This window comes from Psammomys obesus, unplaced genomic scaffold (assembly GCF_907164565.1).
Source record: "Psammomys obesus unplaced genomic scaffold, mPsaObe1.curated_primary_1811, whole genome shotgun sequence".
Taxonomy (NCBI): Eukaryota; Metazoa; Chordata; class Mammalia; order Rodentia; family Muridae; genus Psammomys; species Psammomys obesus.
Window position 1 is genome coordinate 2,918,908 of NW_026592586.1, and position 12,780 is coordinate 2,931,687.

Below are 12,780 nucleotides of genomic sequence, written 5' to 3' on the forward strand. Positions count from 1 at the left end.
ATTGTTTACTAGAATAAAATTGGCATTATACTGATCTGTATTTTCTATATCACTTTTTTGTTTTGTTTTTTAATAAATTTTTTAAATTTATTACAATTTATTCACTTTGTATCCCAGCTGTAGCCCCCACCCTTGTCCCTTCTCAATCCCTCTCTTCTTAACAGACTTTTGTTTTCTTGACCTTCAAATCTCTAGATTACTTACTAGAACCAATAAAGAAAAGTCTAGGTTTTTCTCTTGTAAATGAGTGTTCTGTTTCTGTCTCCTGGATTGTAAGGATAAAGGTGGCTTAGGAGTAGGTGAATTCTTCAGTCAGCTGAGTTTCTGGACAGTAAGTGAAAAGGCACAGCTGGCAAGAGCTGTCTAGGCTGGCAGTGGGTTCAGACATTCCAGAACTTTTTCTGTTTTCTGCAGAAGATACGTTTTCAGAAACCTCAAAGTCTTTCTTACCTTTGATTTATCCCCCACCTCACAGCAGCTGTGAAGAGGGAGTCTTACAGAAGAAGGAAAAAAAAAAAAAAAGGTCAGGATTGGTTATTATATGGTTTTGTTTAGACAAGAGTGAAGGACCATTATGTACGAATATACAAAAAGTGAAAAATATGAAAAACAGGTTAGCTGTACTTCAAGCAAAGGGCACTGGGCCTACAATCCCAGTTATTACATGCTCTGGGAATAGTGAATGTAATTGTTCATTTTTCAGTGCTCTAGGCAGCAATTTAGTTTGTATCTGAAAAAAAAAATATTGCTCTTTTATCTCTTTTCTCTCATGGTCTGAACCATGGAGGTGGGAGACTCCTAATGTTAAAAGGTTAGTGAAAAAAAATCATTTTGGGAAGTAAAAAATGTTTTTATTTTAATATCCTATTACTTGTAAAGTAAAGGGTGGAATTTTTCTGTAGACATTTTCCTTTTATTTTTTTCCTTGGCTTAAAGAGATGTGTAACCTTCAACACACTGAGCATGTAAACCTCTGGCAGCACGCCCGAAGACCTGAGCTCTACCACAGTGGCTTATGTGGTAGGAGAAAAATCAAACCTCTACAACTTGTCTCTCTCTGACCTCTACACATGTGCAGGTGTGTGCTTGCACGTGGACATTTGCACATGCATATTTGCACACAAATAAGTGTAATAAAAAATATTTTTCGAAAGTAATGAAAACAAATCTTTTTTTCTCACTAAAATCCCAACTGAAGAAGTGTAGGTTTTGGCAAAAAGCAGTAAAAGATGGAGTCATTATCAAATAGTTACAAGTTTTTATTTTGTTTTGTTTTTTTTTTACTGTGTGTGTGTGTGTGTGTGTGTGTGTGTATGTGGCTTTTTCAAACAACAGTGTTAGTTGTCCCTCCCTTTGCAAAGCTTCCATCTTCCTCCCTATTTTTGTTCCTCTTTTTAATATTAAAATATTTTTAATGTCAGTGGGAAGTCACAAGGGAGAAGTACTTATTATGTACAAGAGTGCTTCCCCATCATATTCAAATCACTTAAAGAGTTAAAGCAAAGCCAATGCCTGAACCAGCCTGCCCTGGCCAGTCAGACTTCCTTATCTAGAGTTGGGGCCCCACCTTGGCTATTTTAATTCTCAATTAAATAAAATGTAATAGCAAGTTAAATGTCCTTATCTCAGAAGCTGGCCTCACCATTCTTTGGGGTTGAACATCAAGATTAGTTAGAGATGTAAGTCAGGTCACACAGAAAGATTGTGAGCTGAAGTGTTGGCAGCTTTATTTAGGGGATCAGTAGCCTCTCACCTTAACACAGGAGCCCAGCTGGAAGGCAGCAGTAGAAACAGTAACAAGGACTGCACCTCTTCCTTGAAATCTAAACTATTCTCCTCCATTCCTAGTCTTAGGAGAAGGTATTGAGCCCTCCCAGTTGGAACATGAGTGTTTTATGATCTCAACACCCTGGATCTGACTCCCTTGCCCACACCACATTGCATAAGCAGCAGAGAACACAGGAACAACCAGGCCTGATCATTTACCAATTTCTGGAAACTCTGTGGATTGCAAGGACATGTTCTTTATTGGGATTCACTTTGAGGGGCAGACAGAACTTGGTTAAAAGGGAACCTGGGAATCCTACAAGAAGCCCAGCTAGGAACCAACTCCCCCCGCACAGAGCATGGATCCACCCTTCACTCTGAGATTTTATTCAGTATCCAAGGTGAGATCTGAGGACGAGTGTTTTATAAGGGTAACCTTAATTATTCCACAGCTGACCTGCAGATGTCCCAGTAAAACATAACCATCACACATGACAGGAACTGCTTTCAGAGAAATCAGTTATGTTTCTGTGGGAAATGCTAAGCTCTCTTTTCCTGTTGCAAGAGAGACATCAGACAGGTTTTACAAATCCTTCTATGATTTATAAAACAAAGTGGTGGAAGGAAAATGAGTTGGATATAGAAGAACATTCATTGGGACTCAAAAGAAAACTTCATAATGATCACTCAGGTTACCTTAATAAAACACTATTTCTAGTCTCTAGATTTATCTAGAACGATGGCTGCTCTCTATGGAAATTATATCTAGATGTGTCTGGAATGATGAACACTTGATAGAGATACTATGAGTGGGACTAAAGCAAGCAGTAAATAAGTGATTGTTTACAGTGTATCTTAAAATGAAAATTCACTTTGAATATAACAACCTCATCATGACATAAGTTTTTGTAGCTAGATTAGAAAAGTAATCAAGTAAACATTGATGCATTGGATTAGCTTAATTTCCTAAAGCAACTCATCAGGCCTTTCATAGTTCATGCTAAGGAATCTTGAAGGTAGATTTCACAGCCAATAAATCTGTCAAAAGGAAGTAGTGGTCAATGGTATATTGATAGACTTATAGCCGAAGTAGGGGAAGGGAGACAGACATACAGAGAGAGAAAGGGACAGAAAGACAACGAGTTACCAGTGGTGAGGTCTGGGGGGCATTCTGCATCTTAGGAATAAAGATCATAAAATAAAATACATGGTGTAGTGACTTGACACTAGGAAGAAAGCAGGTTGAAAGACAAAGACCAAGATTTACAATTTTACCAAATTGAAAGAAAATTCACTATTACCTCCTACTGTAATTCCATTTCCAGAATTCCAGATGGCCTCAGAGAGGATCCCTGTACACACAGAAATCGAGAAATATTCTAATTCTGACTCAAGGATGCCAAACAAATAATCACAAGACAGGAGGGAATGGTGAGGGAGGGTGGAAAAGAGATGTCATCACAGCACTAGAATCGGTAGGGTGCTGAGACGTCAGAATCATCAGAATGCAGAGGGAAGATAAGGTCAATGGACCTGTAGACTTTGAACACTCAGATTTATTAACCTCGTTTTTTTTTTTCCTGAGTATGGCTAAGGAAAGTCTGAAGCAGAGCAGAATATATTAAGTCCCATAATGCTGGCCAAAACACAAGTAAAAAAGTAAAACAAAGAAGAAGAAGAGGAAGAAAATAAAAATAAAAAGAAGAGGCTAGAGAAATTAGCAAATACTGAGAAGATAAAGATGCAGAGTGCAGGGTATCTTATGAAAGAAGGGGGAGATAAAAAGACTTGGAGGGGACAGGAGCTCCACAAGGAGAGAAAAAAAATCTGGGCACAGGGGTCTTTTCTGAGACTGATACTCCAATCAAAGACCATTCATGGAGATAACCTAGAACCCCTGCACAGATGTAGCCCATGGCAGCTTAGTGTCCAAGTAGGTTCCCTAGTAAGAGGAACAGGGACTAGGGTAACAGGGACTGTCTCTGACATGAATTCATGGGATGGCTCTTTGATCACCTCCCCCTGAAGAGGGTGCAGCCTTACCAGGCCACAGAGGAAGACAATGCAGCCATTTCTGATGCTAGGGTCAGATGGAAGGGGAGGAGGTCCTCCCCTATCAGTAAACTGAAGAAGGGGCATGGCAGAAGAGGGAGGGTGAAATTGAGAGGGTGTGAGGGAGGGGGCTACAGCTGGGATACAAAGTAAATAAACTGTAATTAATTAAACAAATAAATACATTTTAAAAAAATTTTAAAAAGATGCAGAAGAGTGATGCATATGAACAGTGAATTCCCAGCACCTTGCAGATGCCCTGAATCCTCATGGCATGTGTGCACTTTGAGAACTGAACTAATAGAGAGCATAGCCTGAGTCCCACATAGTGGCATATGGCTCATGTAGAACAGACTGGAACCAAACTACAAAGTGTTTAAACACCAAATTAACCACAGGAATGTGATGGAAATGTATGACCTTGAAACAATTAGGACAATTAGCACTAAAGAAAATATTATTATTATTATTATTATTATTATTATTATTATAAGATTTTGGAACACTTACAGACTAAATATAACAGTCAGAATACTTACATGTGAGCGCAAGTCTTTCTACTTCTATATAATGGACTGATGTAAAAAAAGGAGGGATTAATTGCTGCTCCTGAGATGACATAGATTTTGGAATTACTTGACAGAAATTTTAGTTATAAGCCTTCTCCAGGAAAACAAAGATGATAGAAATACATTTGAAAGGAATGGAATAGAAGCAAAAGATGAAAAGGAGAATAAATGGTAATTATTAAAAGAATATAGCTCATAGTATAACATTAGGATGAGTAGCAAAATAACTGGGGCAGAAAGAAGAGTTAGAAGCTTGGAAACCCAAGAATAAGTTCTGTTCATTTCACATAATAGTAGTATCAAGAAATGACCAAACAGCAATACCAGGAAGTCTAATAGGTATATTATATTATATTATATTATATTATATTATATTATATTATATTATATTATATTATATTATATTATATTATATTATATTATATTATATATTATGTTATATTATATTACATTACAGTGTGTTATATTATGTTATGTTGTTATATTGTATTATAGCTCTGTATTATTGCATACATATATATTATCAGAGTGCCAGGAAAATGTTATTATTTAGGAAATTAACTTTAAACTTCTCAAATGTGGTGCAGCATTCTCTGCAGAAGATTGTGCCTACATCCTAGGATGAGAGGCCACACGCTAAGCACAGAAAACAAGCTATGGGGATTATCTTACCTTGTTAAAATTACAGCTGCTGGGAAAAACAGAGAAATGATGCTTTCATTTAGTTTGTCTCCTGTGGGTTACCATAACTATAACTGCTATAGCCAGCATGCGATTGCCTAAGCTTAGTACACCCAAAAGTTTGAAAAACTGCTCTTCTTATTTCAAAAAATGTTCTAGTCCATGCTTCTCTTATACCTTTCTTATAGTATTCACTTCCAGATTTCTAGTCATGTGAGGTTCAAGACAAGATTTACCAAAAGGCACAGAAAGCGAGCTTGTTGGGGCTTTGATGACTTTTATAACTGTGGTCTTTTGTTCTTTATCCTTGATTTATCTGCTCTGCTCAGATTTTATCATTGTTTCCAATGAGGGGGAAATGAGTGCTTATTGCCCTCTACCCAAAACTGGGTCCTCATTTTTTTTTTTAGTAGCTTTCAAGCACTCATATGTAAGACAAATATATGTTTAGCAAAGGAATCACAAGGTACTAAAAGTTACTTTTTGAATTTAGAGCCTCACCACAATTGACTGGGCTACTAAGTCACTGTTTCGTGTTTACGGGTACCCAAACGACTCTTGATTACTTACATTGCTACTCATTCTCACGCCTCTCACTGTCTATGCGTGTTGACAAATTCGAAGAAATTTTAATTATATCAATGACAGTCATTAGCGACATTTAGGAACTAAATGAATTTGGGACTGGGATGCAGCTCATTTGTTTCCCCCAAGGATAATGCATTTTTACAATATAAGGTCAACTAAATTCTTTCCTCTAAAGTTGCTTTTGGTCTTGGTCTTTTATCACAGCGATAGAAACCCTGACTAAGACATCAACAAGTGATGCGTGTGTGTGTGTGTGTGTGTGTGTGTGTGTGTGTGTGTGTGTAGCCTTGGCTGGCCTGGACTCACTTTGTAGACCAGGCTACCCTCGATCTTAGAGCAATCTGCCTGCCTTTGCCTCCCTCAGTGCTGGGATTACAGGCATGTGCGACCATGCCCGGCTTGACTAAGTGATTTTCAACATAGCAGTGTAGATTAAATATGAAAACCCCAGCTAAATGAGCCTGATACTCATTGTAGATGTTTTGCTTAGAAACAGTTTCGCAAATTTCCTAAGTATAAGCAAATATGCCAGATCTACAAAAAAAAAAAAAAAAAAAAGTCTGCATGTTGAGTGCAGACTTCTTTTTAATGCTGATTTAGACTCTCCTTCTTGAAGTTAAAAAATAATTATACCTTTTATGTTCTATAGCAACATTTTAACTTTCGCAGATTGAATCACCTGGTTAGCACAGTTTGGCTTTTCCCAGTGGTTTATTGAATACAACAATTAGCATCATATCTGAAAAATGAAACTTGGCTGTTAAGGAGAAATTCTTTTTTTTTTTTTTTTGTCTTTTTGATTTTTTTAATATATTTATTATTATTATTTTTTTTACACTTTATTCACGTTGTATCCCCCATAAGCCCCTCCTTCCTCCCCTCCCGGTCCCACCCTCCCTACCCCTTCTTCATGCATGCCCCTCCCCAAGTCCACTGATAGGGGAGGTCCTCCTCTCCTTCCTTCTGATCTTAGTCTATCAGATCACATCAGGAGTGACTGCATTGTCATCTTCTGTGGCCTGGTAAGACTGCTCTCCCCTCAAGGGGAGGTGATCAAAGAACAGGCCTATCAGATTGTGTCATAGGGAGTCCCTCTTCCCATTACTATGTAACCCACTTAGATACTAAATTGCCATGGATTACATCTGCACAGGGGTTCTAGGTTATCTCCATGCCTGGTACTTGGTTGGAGTATGGGTCTCTGGGAAGACCCCTGTGTTCAAATCTTCTAGTTCTGTTGCTCTCCTTGTGGGGTTCCTGTCCTCTCCATAACCTATTATTTCCAACTTCTTACATAAGAGTCCATGCACTCTGCCCAACAGTTGGTCATAAAGTCTCAGCCTCTTTGATAGTCTGCAGGGCAGAGCCGAGAAATTCATTTTTAAAAAAAATCCATTTACATAGCATTGTGTTCCATCAGCAAAGGTAGTATTTACCATGCAGTTTTCAGTGCATGTGTTTGACCCAAGTTTACTCCTGCTCTGTGATGCCTGGTGCCTGCGAGTTAGTAACTGGTTAGTATTCATTCATCTTCACTCAGCTGGGCTGTGTATAGAACCATCATGGAAGCATACTTCAGAATGCATCTCTCAAAGTATTTCTAAAAAAATTTAACTGAGCTTGGAAAACCCACTCATGTGGGTGTCACCATTCCTTGGATGGGGTCGTGGACTGAGTGAGGAGAAAGCAAGCTGAGTGCCCACGTTCACCTCTCTCTGCTTCCAGACTATAGACGTAATATGACTAGCTCCTTCCTGCTCATGCTCCGAAGCTCTGCCTTTCTGGCTCTCTGGACTGTGCCCTCAGAATACAACAGGAAACAAAGCCTTCCTTTCTTAAGTGGATTCTTGGCAGATATTTTGTTACAGCAATAAGAAAAGTAAGTAATGTCCTAGGCTCCTTATTGTAGCTCTGACTTTTCTACAACTCACTATGAAGCTCAGGCTGGCTCCAAACACGAGCCAATGCTATCCCTGCAACACATCATGTTTGGGCCTGCTTTACAGGCTTTTGAAAATGTGAAGAGTTTATACTTGTGAACAATAGTCTTGTTTCATTAGTCTGTTTTTACCTCATCTGTCTGATTTCTCTCTCTTCCTCCCTTTTACTGCATCCCTCATTTTATATACCGTAGCCCATACATGCAGTTTCCTGTAGTCTCACCTGGTATGAGCATAAGCATGCTGGCCCCACAGATGATTACACTTATATCAAAGTCTTGGAAATTTGTTTTTTAGACACACACATTTATTTTGTTATTTTTGAGGCTGTAATCCAATGACATCATTTCCCATTTGCTTTCCTTCCTCCATAGCCTCCCACATGACTCTTTTTATGGAAAATTTTAACAGATGCTGAGGCAATTCCCTCATCTCAATCCAATGGGAATTATGTGCCTATGTGTGTCCAAGAATGTGCCCAGCCCTCATATTCTAGAAACACATCAAGCTATTTAAGGATGGTGGAAACTACAAAAATAAATAAATTAATTAAAAACCACCAACAACAACAATAAAAAACCTCACTGGAATCAAGAAATTATAACCTTTAAGGTTGTTTTGAGGAATTTTTTTTTCTAACATTGCTTAAATAGCTATCATTTTTTAACATTTGCATTCTTCTTAGACCCCATGGGAGGATAGTACCATTGTAATTATGTCACATTCTTCTGAAATTCATAACGAGGTATTATTTCACAAATGGAATATTCAAGCAGTCTATAGTAATTTATCAAATAATTCTAAGTCCCATTTTCTCAGTGTGAATCTTTTTATTCTCAGGTACATTGGTGTGCATGTGTATGTGTGTGTATGTGTGTGTGTGTGTGTGTGTGTGTGTGTGTGTAAAGAAGGTTATCAAGGCTTTATTGTAATTCAAATTATTCATCTCATATTCCTTCAATATATATGTATACATATATGTATATATGCATATACATATGAGATTTTAGAAGTGTTTATAGAATTAAAATTATATAGGCTGCAAGATAGAAGCAATTTCTGTACTTTAAATTATTTTGCATTTGAAACAAATTTAAATTTTACTAAATTTGCAGGTAGAAGGGGGCAAAAATGTAACTCAACTTTCCCCAAACTGATTTGTTAGTGCAAGTTTGAATTACCATTTGAGTACTCCAGCAAATTAGAGATCCAAATATGAAAAATGTCTCAGCTTGGACTCCATAATTTTACTATTTGTGTGGCTGAGGCAGAAGGAACTGCAGAAGTTTGGGTGGGGCCTGAGCTAGATGCTGAGAAGAAAGATTAAAGAGGAGAAAAGGAGAAGAAAGAACAGGAAGGAAGCACTGGAAAGAAGGGAGAGGGGGAAGGGATGGTGGTAAGGAGCAGAGAATGTAGGAAAGAAGGAAGGGCTAATGAGATGATTCAGCCCTGAGGAGATGCCACCAAGACTGAGAACACAAGATCAATCCCTAGTAGCACCATGGAGAAGAGACTCTAGCATGTTTTACTGTGAATCTCACATGTGTACCATGGTGCATTCTCATGGGACAGCGTGCACACAAAGACACAATATATAAGTAGATAATTGTAGTAATTATCTTTAATCTGCAAATTAAATCTAATAAAATTCTTATTAAAACGGATACCATATTTTGGTATAGAGGTCTTAGATATACATGTATGCTAGTAAATATAAAACCAAACAAACAACTACAAACCATACAGTCTCTCATGTTGGGGAAAACATGTTGTATTATGATTTGGATATTTCTTATTCAAAATGTTTGGGAACAGAAATATTTACATCTTGGTATTCCTCCCACCCGCACACAAATTTTGGTATAGTTGTATAAATTTAGTGAGAAAACATGGGATATTTAAAGACAAGATTAATGTATATTTCACAAACACCTTGTACATATCAGCCCAAAAGTTCTTTTATACAATAGTTTTAGGGAGAGTCTTTGAAAGTCGGGTGTTGGTTGTCTAGATGTGGTGGCATGCTGGTGGTCAATGTAGTTCAGATTTTAGAGTATTTGGATTTGGAATTTTCATGTTAGAAATTCACAACCTATACTTAGCTTTTGATACAGCAATTAACCTGAATTATCTGGGAGACACACTCCTGGTTGTGTCTGTGAAGGTGTTTGTAGAGAAGATTGTCAGATGATCTGAGGAGACAAGATCCACTCTTTTGATGTATGGTACCATCGCATGGGCTGAGACCCAGTTTGCATTTTAAAAAGGGGAAAAAAGAAAACTAACTGATGTCCAATGCCCACTCTTCTCTGCTTCTTGATTCACAGAGATATGGGGCATCATGGCTACATTCTCCTGCTGCCATAAACACACCACAACTTCCCCGCCATGCTGGACTAAATTTCTTAAAGTGTGAACAAAATAAATTCTTCCTTCCTAAGTTGCTTCTATCAGATATTGTCATAAATTTAAAAACTGGACTAATATAATGTGCAGTTAACCAAACAATGACTGAAGGACAGGAGTTCCTGACATGACAATATGGTGGCTTCCAGCAAGTCATACTTCACAGTCTCCTTTAGATACTGTCACCTGAAGAGCTGAAAGACCTATTAAAACACAGCATACGTGGATTTAATGTGGCAGAGAAGACAGGGGGTTATGCCTTGTTGAGGTGGTTCAGAGATGGCCTGAAGAAGAGATTTAGGATGTACTGTTTCCTAAACTGCTCCTATATAACCATCTCGTGCCTTTCTACTCAAAGGTCTGATCCAGCCTCGCAGACACCAATGTGATGTCAGAGGTAACCCGGAGAAGCTGGAATTCCATGCCTGAGTGGTGATCATCAGAAACAGTACAGATTTTTCTTGTAATGGATAACTATGGGTGAAATTTATGCTGTTTTAAATATATGCATATGTTTCTTTCCATTATACACCAAGGAAAATTTGATGAGCTATGGCTAGCTTTAATTTAGGTTAAAGCTGTGCTGTATATAAACTATTGACTAGGGCATTTTTGAGGACCACATGGTCTGCTAATGTGTTTCACTGGACAATAGAGAGAGAAAGAAAGAAAGGAAGGAAGAAAGAAAGAAAGAAAGAAAGAAAGAAAGAAAGAAAGAAAGAAAGAAAGAAAGGAGGGAGGGAGAGAGGAAGGGAGGGAGGAAGGAAGAGAAAGAAAGAAAGAAAGAAAAAGGAAGAAAGGAAGGAAGGAAGGAAGGAAGGAAGGAAGGAAGGAAGGAAGGAAGGAAGGAACTAAGGAACGAAGGAATGAAGGAAGGGAAAAAGAAAGAAATTAGAAAGAAAATAAGAGAGAGAAAGGAGACAGAAGAAAGAAAAGAGAATGAAAGAGAAGAAAGAAAAAAGAGGAGAAGAAAACACAAAAAAGAAAAGAAAAGAAAAGAAAAGGCAAACTTGCGAGTCCATGTGAGTCTGTGTAGATGAAAATCTTCTACCTTGCTGACACTGTGGTGTGCCCATTCCATCCCCATGTTGCTGTCCTTAGGTGACTCTCCCTTCCAGCTTTTGTCCAACACATTTTTGGCTGACTACTTTTCATTGTTGTTGAAAGTACATCATTCTTCCTGTTCTTGCATATTATAATTGAGAAGCTGCAGAAGCTGAGTCAGGTTGAGCACCAACAATGAAGCCATGAAATCCTCCCTTGTAAAGATGAGGCCAGTGTAAGCTGCTCCCTCTTGAGCCAGTGTATTGTAGGCTGTTGGAACTGTACTTTCTGACTGGCTGTGGTCAGTCTTTGAAGACATGGTTTTGTTTGCTGGCACTCTCTTCTCCACTGTCTTTTTACAGAAGTTTCGTAGAAAAGACTGTAGTTTCCACATTTGGTATATATTATAATGAAATGTTATGGGCAAAAATATCTTTCATTAAATATCTGTTTTAGAGTTGAGGGGAAAACTCAGTCAGTGATGTGTTTGCTGACAAGCATGAGGACTTGAGTTTGATACTGATTCCCAGAACCTACGCCAGGTGTGGTTCAGTCTCGCTGGACAGGCAGCAGCAGCTAAATAGGTAAGAAAGAGTCAAGAGCCACTCTCTCAAAAAAAGGTAGAAGTTTCCTGAAATATGACATACAAGGCTGACCTCTGACCTTCATGCATATAGACATAAATGCATATGCATACACCAACACACACACACACACACACACACACACACACACACACGCGTGAACACACCTTTGCTTATAGTTAGGCCTAGTGGTATTGGCTTATAATCTCAGCTATTTAGGAAGCTGAGGCAGGAGGATTATCGGTTAAAACTAGCACTAGCCTGGGCTATAGAGTGAGTTCCAGCCCACTCTAAGCAATTTAGGAAGACTATCTCAATATTAAAAAACTAAAAGGAGGTAGTGATTGATGGAGTTTGGTGACATAACACTTGTCATTAGACTTTACTGCCATATATGCTGTGGAAAAAATGGCCTTTTTTCTTGCAGAAGCAGGCTGCACTTTAATGCAGACGATATTAATGGTAACAACTCTCAGCCACAGGCTGTTCTCAGGATGCTCAGCTTCAGAGCATGTATTATCTTCTTGGAACCCTCAGTTTCACCTTAGGAGACTTCAAATAGTTCTGTTTTTCCAAGATCACTGCTCCTATGTGTGTCTGACTAGAATACTAATAGTTTCCATTTTATTACTACATATATACTTTTTGAGTCCTAGTATAACTTTAGGTTAAGAAACCTGCAAAATGCTTTATAGGGTTTGGAGAGCCTCCAAACAAGAGAAGGGAGTGTTCCTTCTCTGCATAAAATATAATATGATTCTACAAGTACTGTGTGGTCCTTTCATTTTCATAGAAAGACTCAATATTAAAAAGTACATTCTAGAAACTTTCCACAATCACTCCTTTGCAATTTCCCACCAGAAGCTGCATGACCTTCTTATGACCTCAAGTAATTTCTCAGAGTGAAATCCAGGAGAAGTTTAGGAGTCCTGAGGGGACATAAATTACTAACAATTTTTGGTGCAGCACACATGCCTTCTATTAAAAATGTGAATGTCTATCTATTCATAAATATATACATTAAAACTGCTCAGGCTGTATAAGTTATATATAGATAGATACACACGCACACACACACACACACACACACACACACACACACACATATATATATATATATATATATATATATATATATATATATATATA